The sequence below is a fragment of the Meriones unguiculatus genome, chromosome 19, assembly GCF_030254825.1.
Source record: "Meriones unguiculatus strain TT.TT164.6M chromosome 19, Bangor_MerUng_6.1, whole genome shotgun sequence".
In the NCBI taxonomy this organism is placed as follows: Eukaryota; Metazoa; Chordata; class Mammalia; order Rodentia; family Muridae; genus Meriones; species Meriones unguiculatus.
The window spans coordinates 4,091,589-4,104,156 of record NC_083366.1 but is presented as its reverse complement, the minus strand read 5'-3'; positions in this window follow the sequence as shown (position 1 = coordinate 4,104,156).

Genomic DNA, 12,568 nt, shown 5'->3' with positions numbered 1-12,568 from the left:
AAGTTGTTCTTGTGCTGTACAGTGAGATATATTACTGTTCAGTTTTCCTGTATTCCTAATGGAGCGAGCGACACACAGGTGATTTAGTTTACAAATTAGTGATTTTCTTTTTTGTTCTTTCATTTGAAACTTGTTCCTGTGCTGTACAATGTGATATATCACTTTTCAGTTATCCTGTTATAATAATTGAACAGGCGACACGTATGTGAATTAGTTTACAAAGTTGTGCTTTGCGTTTCTGTTCTTTCGATGGAAACATGTTCATGTGCTGTACAGTGTGTTATATCCCTTTTCAGTTTTCCTCTTATAATAATTGAACAGGCGACACGTATGTCATTTAGTTTACAAAGTTGTGCTTTCTGTTTCTGTTCTTTCTTTGGAAACTTTTTTCTGTGCCATACAGTATGAGATAACACTTTTCGGTTTCCCTGTATTCCTAATTGAGCGAGCGACACACATGTGATTTAGTTTACAAATTAGTGATTTTCTTTTTTGTTCTTTCATTAGAAACTTGTTTCTCTGCTGTACAATGTGATATATCACTTTTCAGTTTTCCTGTTATAATAATTGAACAGGCGACACTTATGTGAATTGGTTTACAAAGTTGTGCTTTGCGTTTCTGTTCTTTCGATGGAAACATGTTCCTGTGCTGTACAGTGTGTTATATCACTTTTCAGTTTTCCTCTTATAATAATTGAACAGGCGACACGTATGTCATTTAGTTTACAAAGCTGTGCTTTGCGTTTCTGTTCTTTCTTGGGAAACTTGTTTCTGTGTCATACAGTGTGAGATAACACTTTCCGGTTTCCCTGTATTCCTAATTGAGCGAGCGACACACATGTGATTTAGTTTACAAAGTAGTGCTTTGGGTTTCTGTTCTACTTGGAAACTTGTTTCTGTGCTGTACAGTGTGTTATATCACTTTTCAGTTTTCCTCTTATAATAATTGAACAGGCGACACGTATGTCATTTAGTTTACAAAGCTGTGCTTTGCGTTTCTGTTCTTTCTTTGGAAACTTGTTTCTGTGCCATACACTGCGAGATAACACTTTTCGGTTTTCCTGTATTCCTAACTGAGCGAGTGACACACATGTGATTCAGTTTACAAAGTAGTGCTTTTCATTTACGTTCTTTCGTTGGAAAATTGTTCCTGTTTGGAAAAAGTTAGGGTTAGGGTTAGGGTTACGGTTAGGTTAGGGCTGGGTAAGGGATAGGGTTAGCGTTAGGGTTAGGGTTAGGGTTAGGGTTAGGGTTAGGGTTAGGGTTAGGCTTAGGGGTTAGGGTTAGGGTTAGGGCCTTAGGGTTAGGGTTAGGGCCTTAGGGTTAGGGTTAGGGTTAGGGTTATATCACTTTTCAGTTTTCCTGTTATAGTAATTGAACAGGCGACACATATGTGAATTAGTTTACAAAGTTGTGCTTTGCGTTTCTGTTCTTTCGATGGAAACATGTTCCTGTGCTGTACAGTGTGTTATATCACTTTTCAGTTTTCCTCTTATAATAATTGAACAGGTGACATGTATGTCATTTAGTTTACAAAGGTGTGCTTTGCGTTTCTGTTCTTTCTTTGGAAACTTGTTTCTGTGCCATACAGTGTGAGATAACACTTTCCGTTTTCCCTGTATTCCTAATTGAGCGAGCGACACACATGTGATTTAGTTTACAAAGTAGTGCTTTGGGTTTCTGTTCTTCTTGGAAACTTGTTTCTGTGCTGTACAGTGTGATATATCACTTTTCAGTTTTCCTGTTGTAATAATTGAACGGGCGACACGTATGTGATTTAGTTTACAAAGTTGTGCTTTGCTTTTCTGTTCTTTCGATGGAAACTAGTTTCTGTGCCTTACAGTGCGAGATAACACTTTTCGGTTTTCCTGTATTCCTAATTGAGCGAGTGACACACATGTGATTCACTTTACAAAGTAGTGCTTTTCATTTACGTTCTTTCGTTGGAAACTTGTTCCTGTTAGGAACAAGTTAGGGTTAGGGTTAGGGTTAGTGTTAGGGTTAGGGTTAGGGTTAGGTTAGGGCTGGGTAACGATAGAGTTAGCGTTAGGGTTAGGGTTAGGGTTAGGGTTAGGGTTAGGGCCTTAGGGTTAGGTTTAGGGTTAGGGTTATATCACTTTTCAGTTTTCCTGTTATAATAATTGAACAGGCGACTCATATGTGAATTAGTTTACAAAGTTGTGCTTTGCGTTTCTGTTCTTTCAATGGAAACTTGTTTCTGTGCCGTACAGTGCGAGATAACACTTTTCAGTTTTCCTGTATTCCTAATTGAGCGAGCAACACACAGGTGATTCTGTTTAAAAGTAGTGCTTTGCTTTTCTGTTCTTTCGTTGGAAACTTGTTCTTGTGCTGTACAGTGAGATATATTACTGTTCAGTTTTCCTGTATTCCTAATGGAGCGAGCGACACACAGGTGATTTAGTTTACAAATTAGTGATTTTCTTTTTTGTTCTTTCATTTGAAACTTGTTCCTGTGCTGTACAATGTGATATATCACTTTTCAGTTTTCCTGTTATAATAATTGAACAGGCGACACGTATGTGAATTAGTTTACAAAGTTGTGCTTTGCGTTTCTGTTCTTTCGATGGAAACATGTTCCTGTGCTGTACAGTGTGTTTTCCTCTTATAATAATTGAACAGGCAACACGTATGTCATTTAGTTTACAAAGTTGTGCTTTCTGTTTCTGTTCTTTCTTTGGAAACATTTTTCTGTGCCATACAGTATGAGATAACACTTTTCGGTTTCCCTGTATTCCTAATTGAGCGAGCGACACACATGTGATTTAGTTTACAAATTAGTGATTTTCTTTTTTGTTCTTTCATTAGAAACTTTTTTCTCTGCTGTACAATGTGATATATCACTTTTCAGTTTTCCTGTTATAATAATTGAACAGGCGACACTTATGTGAATTGGTTTACAAAGTTGTGCTTTGCGTTTCTGTTCTTTCGATGGAAACATGTTCCTGTGCTGTACAGTGTGTTATATCACTTTTCAGTTTTCCTGTTATAATAATTGAACAGGCGACACATATGTGAATTAGTTTACAAAGTTGTGCTTTGCGTTTCTGTTCTTTCAATGGAAATTTGTTTCAGTGCCGTACAGTGCGAGATATCACTTTTCAGTTTTCCTGTATTCCTAATTGAGCGAGCGACACACAGGAGATTTTGTTTAAAAGTAGTGCTTTGCTTTTCTGTTCTTTCGTTGGAAACTTGTTCTTGTGCTGTACAGTGAGATATATTACTGTTCAGTTTTCCTGTATTCCTAATGGAACGAGCGACACACATGTGATTTAGTTTACAAATTAGTGATTTTCTTTTTTGTTCTTTCATTTGAAACTTGTTCCTGTGCTGTACAGTGTGTTATATCACTTTTCAGCTTTCCTCTTATAATAATTGAACAGGCGACACGTATGTCATTTAGTTTAAAAAGGTGTGCTTTGCGTTTCTGTTCTTTCTTTGGAAACTTGTTTCTGTGCCATACAGTGTGAGATAACACTTTCCGGTTTCCCTGTATTCCTAATTGAGCGAGCGACACACATGTGATTTAGTTTACAAAGTAGTGCTTTGGGTTTCTGTTCTTCTTGGAAACTTGTTTCTGTGCTGTACAGTGTGATATATCACTTTTCAGTTTTCCTGTTGTAATAATTGAATGGGCGACACGTATGTGATTTAATTTACAAAGTTGTGCTTTGCTTTTCTATTCTTTCGATGGAAACTAGTTTCTGTGCCGTACAGTGCGAGCTAACACTTTTCGGTTTTCCTGTATTCCTAATTGAGCGAGTGACACACATGTGATTCAGTTTACAAAGTAGTGCTTTTCATTGACGTTCTTTCGTTGGAAACTTGTTCCTGTTAGGAACAAGTTAGGGTTAGGGTTAGGGTTAGGGTTAGGGTTAGGGTTAGGTTAGGGCTGGGTAAGGGATAGGGTTAGCGTTAGGGTTAGGGTTAGGGATAGGGTTAGGGTTAGGGCTAGGGTTAGGGGTTACGGTTAGGGTTAGGGTTAGGGTTAGGGTTAGGGATAGGGCCTTAGGGTTAGGGTTAGGGTTAGGGTTATATCACTTTTCAGTTATCTTGTTATAATAATTGAACAGGCGACACATATGAAAATTAGTTTACAAAGTTGTGCTTTGCGTTTCTGTTCTTTCAATGGAAAATAGTTTCTGTGCCGTACAGTGCGAGATAACACTTTTCGGTTTTCCTGTATTCCTAATTGAGCAAGTGACACACATGTGATTCAATTTACAAAGTAGTGCTTTGCTTTTCTGTTCTTTCATTGGAAACTTGTTCTTGTGCTGTACAGTGAGATATATTACTGTTCAGTTTTCCTGTTGTAATAATTGAACGGGCGACAGGTATGTGATTTAGTTTACAAAGTTGTGCTTTGCTTTTCTGTTCTTTCGATGGAAACTAGTTTCTGTGCCATACAGTGCGAGATAACACTTTTCGGTTTTCCTGTATTCCTAACTGAGCGAGTGACACACATGTGATTCAGTTTACAAAGTAGTGCTTTTCATTTACGTTCTTTCGTTGGAAACTTGTTCCTGTTTGGAACAAGTTAGGGTTAGGGTTAGGGTTAGGGTTAGGTTAGGGCTGGGTAAGGGATAGGGTTAGCGTTAGGGTTAGGGTTAGTGTTAGGGTTAGGGTTAGGGGTTAGGGTTAGGGTTAGGGTTAGGGTTAGGGCCTTAGGGTTAGGGTTAGGGTTAGAGTTAGGGGTTAGGGTTAGGGTTAGGGTTAGGGTTATATCACTTTTCAGTTTTCCTGTTATAATAATTGAACAGGCGACACATATGTGAATTAGTTTACAAAGTTGTGCTTTGCGTTTCTGTTCTTTCAATGGAAACTTTTTTCTGTGACGTACAGTGGGAGATAACACTTTTCAGTTTTCCTGTATTCCTAATTGAGCGAGCAACACACAGGTGATTCTGTTTAAAAGTAGTGCTTTGCTTTTCTGTTCTTTCGTGGGAAACTTGTTCTTGTGCTGTACAGTGAGATATATTACTGTTCAGTTTTCCTGTATTCCTAATGGAGCAAGCGACACACATGTGATTTAGTTTACAAATTAGTGATTTTCTTTTTTGTTCTTTCATTTGAAACTTGTTCCTGTGCTGTACAATGTGATATATCACTTTTCAGTTTTTCTGTTATAATAATTGAACAGGCGACACGTATGTGAATTAGTTTACAAAGTTGTGCTTTGCGTTTCTGTTCTTTCGATGGAAACATGTTCCTGTGCTGTACTGTGTGTTATATCACTTTTCAGTTTTCCTCTTATAATAATTGAACAGGCGACACGTATGTCATTTAGTTTACAAAGTTGTGCTTTCCGTTTCTGTTCTTTCTTTGGAAACTTGTTTTTGTGCCATACAGTGTGAGATAACACTTTTCGGTTTCCCTGTATTCCTAATTGAGCTAGCGACACACATGTGATTTAGTTTACAAAGTAGTGCTTTGGGTTTCTGTTCTACTTGGAAACTTGTTTCTGTGCTGTACAGTGTCATATATCACTTTTCAGTTTTCCTGTTGTAATAATTGAACGGGCGACACGTATGTGATTTAGTTTTCAAAGTTGTGCTTTGCTTTTCTGTTCTTTCGATGGAAACTAGTTTCTGTGCCGTACAGTGCGAGATAACACTTTTCGGTTTTCCTGTATTCCTAATTGAGCGAGTGACACACATGTGATTCAGTTTACAAAGTAGTGCTTTTCATTGACGTTCTTTCGTTGGTTAGGGTTAGGGTTAGGGTTAGGATTAGGGTTAGGGTTAGGGTTAGGGTTAGGGTTAGGTTAGGGCTGGGTAAGGGATAGGGTTAGCGTTAGGGTTAGGGTTAGGGTTAGGGTTAGGGGTTAGGGTTAGGGTTAGGGTTAGGGTTATATCACTTTTCAGTTTTCCTGTTATAATAATTGAACAGGCGACACATATGTGAATTAGTTTACAAAGCTGTGCTTTGCGTTTCTGTTCTTTCGATGGAAACATGTTCCTGTGCTGTACTGTGTGTTATATCACTTTTCAGTTTTCCTGTATTCCTAATTGAGCGAGTGACACACATGTGATTCAGTTTACAAAGTAGTGCTTTTCATTTATGTTCTGTCGTTGGAAACTTGTTCCTGTTAGGAACAACTTAGGGTTAGGGTTAGGGTTAGGGTTAGGTTAGGGCTAGGTAAGGGCTAGGGTTAGCGTTAGGGTTAGGGTTAGTGTTAGGGTTAGGGTTAGGGTTAGGGGTTAGGGTTAGGGTTAGGGTTAGGGTTAGGGTTAGGGCCTTAGGGTTAGGGTTAGGGTTAGGGTTATATCACTTTTCAGTTTTCCTGTTATAATACTTGAACAGGCGACACATATGTGAATTAGTTTACAAAGTTGTGCTTTGCGTTTCTGTTCTTTCAATGGAAACTAGTTTCTGTGCCATACAGTGCGAGATAACACATTTCGGTTTTCCTGTATTCCTAATTGAGCGAGTGACACACATGTGATTCAGTTTACAAAGTAGTGCTTTTCCTTTACGTCTTTCGTTGGAAACTTGTTCCTGTTAGGAACAATTTAGGGTTAGGGTTAGGGTTAGGGTTAGGGTTAGGGTTAGGGTTAGGTTAGGGCTGGGTAAGGGTTAGGGTTAGCGTTAGGTTTAGGGTTAGGGTTAGGTTTAGGGTTAGGGTTAGTGGTTAGGGTTAGGGTTCGGGTTAGGGTTAGGGTTAGGGTTAGGGTTAGGCCTTAGGGTTAGGGTTAGGGTTAGGGTTATATCACTTTTCAGTTTTCCTGTTATAATAATTGAACAGGCGACGCATATGTGAATTAGTTTACAAAGTTGTGGTTTGCGTTTCTGTTCTTTCAATGGAAACTAGTTTCTGTGCCGTACAGTGCGAGATAACACATTTCGGTTTTCCTATATTCCTAATTGAGCGAGCGACACACATGTGATTCAATTTACAAAGTAGTGCTTTTCATTTACGTCTTTCGTTGGAAACTTGTTCCTGTTAGGAACAAGTTAGGGTTATGGTTAGGGTTAGGTTTAGGGTTAGTTTAGGGCTGGGTAAGGGATAGGGTTAGCGTTAGGGTTAGGGTTAGGGTTAGGGTTAAGGTTAGGGTTAGGGGTTAGGGTTAGGGTTAGGGTTAGGGTTAGGGCCTTAGTGTTAGGGTTAGGGTTAGGGTTATATCACTTTTCAGTTTTCCTGTTATAATACTTGAACAGGCGCCACATATGTGAATTAGTTTACAAAGTTGTGCTTTGCGTTTCTGTTCTTTCAATGGAAACATGTTTCTCTGCCGTACAGTGCGGGATAACACTTTTCAGTTTTCCTGTATTCCTAATTGAGCGAGCGACACACAGGTGATTCTGTTTAAAAGTAGTGCTTTGCTTTTCTGTTCTTTCGTTGGAAACTTGTTCTTGTGCTGTACAGTGAGATATATTACTGTTCAGTTTTCCTGTGTTCCTAATGGAACGAGCGACACACATGTGATTTAGTTTACAAATTAGTGATTTTCTTTTTTGTTCTTTCATTTGAAACTTGTTCCTGTGCTGTACAATGTGATATATCACTTTTCAGTTTTCCTGTTTTAATAATTGAACAGGCGACACGTATGTCATTTAGTTTACAAACTTGAGCTTTCCGTTTCTGTTCTTTCTTTGGAAACTTGTTTCTGTGCCATACAGTGTGAGATAAAAGTTTCCAGTTTCCCTGTATTCTTAATTGAGCGAGCGACACACATGTGATTTAGTTTACAAAGTAGTGCTTTGGGTTTCTGTTCTACTTGGAAACTTGTTTCTGTGCTGTACAGTGTGATATATCACTTTTCAGTTTTCCTGTTGTAATAATTGAACGGGCGACACGTATATGATTTAGTTTACAAAGTTGTACTTTGCTTTTCTGTTCTTTCGATGGAAACTAGTTTCTGTGCCGTACAGTGCGAGATAACACTTTTCGTTTTTCCTGTATTCCTAATTGAGCGAGTGACACACATGTGATTCACTTTACAAAGTAGTGCTTTTCATTTACGTTCTTTCGTTGGAAACTTGTTCCTGTTAGGAACAAGTTAGGGTTAGGGTTAGGGTTAGGGTTAGGGTTAGGGTTAGGGTTAGGGTTAGGCGTTAGGGTTAGTGTTAGGGTTAGGGTTAGGGCCTTAGGGTTAGGGTTAGGGTTAGGGTTATATCACCTTTCAGTTTTCCTGTTATAATAATTGAACAGGCGACACATATGTGAATTAGTTTACAAAGTTGTGCTTTGCGTTTCTGTTCTTTCAATGGAAACTTGTTTCTGTGCCGTACAGTGCGAGATAACACTTTTCGGTTTTCCTGTATTCCTAATTGAGCGAGTGACACACATGTGATTCACTTTACAAAGTAGTGCTTTTCATTTACGTTCTTCCGTTGGAAACTTGTTCCTGTTAGGAACAAGTTAGGGTTAGGTTTAAATTTAGGGTTAGGGTTAGGGTTAGGGTTAGGGTTAGGTTAGGACTGGGTAAGGGATAGGGTTAGCGTTAGGGTTAGGGTTAGGGTTAGGGTTAGGGTTAGGGTTAGGGTTAGGGCCTTAGGGTTAGGGTTAGGGTTAGGGCCTTAGGGTTACGGTTAGGGTTAGGGTTATATCACTTTTCAGTTTTCCTGTTATAATAATTGAACAGCCGACACATATGTGAATTAGTTTACAAAGTTGTGCTTTGCGTTTCTGTTCTTTCAATGGAAACTAGTTTCTGTGCCGTACAGTGCGAGATAACACTTTTCGTTTTTCCTGTATTCCTAATTGAGCGAGTGACACACATGTGATTCAGTTTACAAAGTAGTGCTTTTCATTTACGTTCTTTCGTTGGAAACTTGTTCCTGTTAGGAACAAGTTAGGGTTAGGGTTAGGTTTAGGGTTAGGGTTAGGGTTTGGGGTTAGGGTTAGGGTTACGGTTAGGGTTAGGGTTAGGGTTAGGGTTTGGGGTTAGGGTTAGGGTTAGGGTTAGGGTTAGGGTTAGGGTTAGGGGTTAGGGTTAGGGTTAGGGTTAGTGTTAGGGTTAGGGTTAGGGCCTTAGGGTTAGGGTTAGGGTTATATCACTTTTAAGTTTTCCTGTTATAATAATTGAACAGGCGACACATATGTGAATTAGTTTACAATGTTGTGCTTTGCGTTTCTGTTCTTTCAATGGAAACTTGTTTCTGTGCCGTACAGTGCGAGATAACACTTTTCAGTTTTCCTCTATTCCTATTTGTGCGAGCGACACACAGGTGATTCTGTTTAAAAGTAGTGCTTTGCTTTTCTGTTCTTTCGTTGGAAAGTTGTTCTTGTGCTGTACAGTGAGATATATTACTGTTCAGTTTTCCTGTATTCCTAATGGAGCGAGCGACACACAGGTGATTTAGTTTACAAATTAGTGATTTTCTTTTTTGTTCTTTCATTTGAAACTTGTTCCTGTGCTGTACATTGTGATATATCACTTTTCAGTTTTCCTGTTATAATAATTGAACAGGCGACACGTATGTGAATTAGTTTACAAAGTTGTGCTTTGCGTTTCTGTTCTTTCGATGGAAACATGTTCCTGTGCTGTACAGTGTGTTATATCCCTTTTCAGTTTTCCTCTTATAATAATTGAACAGGCGACACGTATGTCATTTAGTTTACAAAGTTGTGCTTTCTGTTTCTGTTCTTTCTTTGGAAACTTTTTTCTGTGCCATACAGTATGAGATAACACTTTTCGGTTTCCCTGTATTCCTAATTGAGCGAGCGACACACATGTGATTTAGTTTACAAATTAGTGATTTTCTTTTTTGTTCTTTCATTAGAAACTTGTTTCTCTGCTGTACAATGTGATATATCACTTTTCAGTTTTCCTGTTATAATAATTGAACAGGCGACACTTATGTGAATTGGTTTACAAAGTTGTGCTTTGCGTTTCTGTTCTTTCGATGGAAACATGTTCCTGTGCTGTACAGTGTGTTATATCACTTTTCAGTTTTCCTCTTATAATAATTGAACAGGCGACACGTATGTCATTTAGTTTACAAAGCTGTGCTTTGCGTTTCTGTTCTTTCTTGGGAAACTTGTTTCTGTGCCATACAGTGTGAGATAACACTTTCCGGTTTCCCTGTATTCCTAATTGAGCGAGCGACACACATGTGATTTAGTTTACAAAGTAGTGCTTTGGGTTTCTGTTCTACTTGGAAACTTGTTTCTGTGCTGTACAGTGTGTTATATCACTTTTCAGTTTTCCTCTTATAATAATTGAACAGGCGACACGTATGTCATTTAGTTTACAAAGCTGTGCTTTGCGTTTCTGTTCTTTCTTTGGAAACTTGTTTCTGTGCCATACACTGCGAGATAACACTTTTCGGTTTTCCTGTATTCCTAACTGAGCGAGTGACACACATGTGATTCAGTTTACAAAGTAGTGCTTTTCATTTACGTTCTTTCGTTGGAAAATTGTTCCTGTTTGGAAAAAGTTAGGGTTAGGGTTAGGGTTACGGTTAGGTTAGGGCTGGGTAAGGGATAGGGTTAGCGTTAGGGTTAGGGTTAGGGTTAGGGTTAGGGTTAGGGTTAGGGTTAGGCTTAGGGGTTAGGGTTAGGGTTAGGGCCTTAGGGTTAGGGTTAGGGCCTTAGGGTTAGGGTTAGGGTTAGGGTTATATCACTTTTCAGTTTTCCTGTTATAGTAATTGAACAGGCGACACATATGTGAATTAGTTTACAAAGTTGTGCTTTGCGTTTCTGTTCTTTCGATGGAAACATGTTCCTGTGCTGTACAGTGTGTTATATCACTTTTCAGTTTTCCTCTTATAATAATTGAACAGGTGACATGTATGTCATTTAGTTTACAAAGGTGTGCTTTGCGTTTCTGTTCTTTATTTGGAAACTTGTTTCTGTGCCATACAGTGCGAGATAACACTTTTCAGTTTTCCTGTATTCCTAATTGAGCGAGGGACACATAGGTGATTCTGTTTAAAAGTAGTGCTTTGCTTTTCTGTTCTTTCGTTGGAAACTTGTTCTTGTGCTGTACAGTGAGATATATTACTGTTCAGTTTTCCTGTGTTCCTAATGGAACGAGCGACACACATGTGATTTAGTTTACAAATTAGTGATTTTCTTTTTTGTTCTTTCATTTGAAACTTGTTCCTGTGCTGTACAATGTGATATATCACTTTTCAGTTTTCCTGTTTTAATAATTGAACAGGCGACACGTATGTCATTTAGTTTACAAACTTGAGCTTTCCGTTTCTGTTCTTTCTTTGGAAACTTGTTTCTGTGCCATACAGTGTGAGATAAAAGTTTCCAGTTTCCCTGTATTCTTAATTGAGCGAGCGACACACATGTGATTTAGTTTACAAAGTAGTGCTTTGGGTTTCTGTTCTACTTGGAAACTTGTTTCTGTGCTGTACAGTGTGATATATCACTTTTCAGTTTTCCTGTTGTAATAATTGAACGGGCGACACGTATATGATTTAGTTTACAAAGTTGTACTTTGCTTTTCTGTTCTTTCGATGGAAACTAGTTTCTGTGCCGTACAGTGCGAGATAACACTTTTCGTTTTTCCTGTATTCCTAATTGAGCGAGTGACACACATGTGATTCACTTTACAAAGTAGTGCTTTTCATTTACGTTCTTTCGTTGGAAACTTGTTCCTGTTAGGAACAAGTTAGGGTTAGGGTTAGGGTTAGGGTTAGGGTTAGGGTTAGGGTTAGGGTTAGGCGTTAGGGTTAGTGTTAGGGTTAGGGTTAGGGCCTTAGGGTTAGGGTTAGGGTTAGGGTTATATCACCTTTCAGTTTTCCTGTTATAATAATTGAACAGGCGACACATATGTGAATTAGTTTACAAAGTTGTGCTTTGCGTTTCTGTTCTTTCAATGGAAACTTGTTTCTGTGCCGTACAGTGCGAGATAACACTTTTCGGTTTTCCTGTATTCCTAATTGAGCGAGTGACACACATGTGATTCACTTTACAAAGTAGTGCTTTTCATTTACGTTCTTCCGTTGGAAACTTGTTCCTGTTAGGAACAAGTTAGGGTTAGGTTTAAATTTAGGGTTAGGGTTAGGGTTAGGGTTAGGGTTAGGTTAGGACTGGGTAAGGGATAGGGTTAGCGTTAGGGTTAGGGTTAGGGTTAGGGTTAGGGTTAGGGTTAGGGTTAGGGCCTTAGGGTTAGGGTTAGGGTTAGGGCCTTAGGGTTACGGTTAGGGTTAGGGTTATATCACTTTTCAGTTTTCCTGTTATAATAATTGAACAGCCGACACATATGTGAATTAGTTTACAAAGTTGTGCTTTGCGTTTCTGTTCTTTCAATGGAAACTAGTTTCTGTGCCGTACAGTGCGAGATAACACTTTTCGTTTTTCCTGTATTCCTAATTGAGCGAGTGACACACATGTGATTCAGTTTACAAAGTAGTGCTTTTCATTTACGTTCTTTCGTTGGAAACTTGTTCCTGTTAGGAACAAGTTAGGGTTAGGGTTAGGTTTAGGGTTAGGGTTAGGGTTTGGGGTTAGGGTTAGGGTTACGGTTAGGGTTAGGGTTAGGGTTAGGGTTTGGGGTTAGGGTTAGGGTTAGGGTTAGGGTTAGGGTTAGGGTTAGGGGTTAGGGTTAGGGTTAGGGTTAGTGTTAGGGTTAGGGTTAGGGCCTTAGGG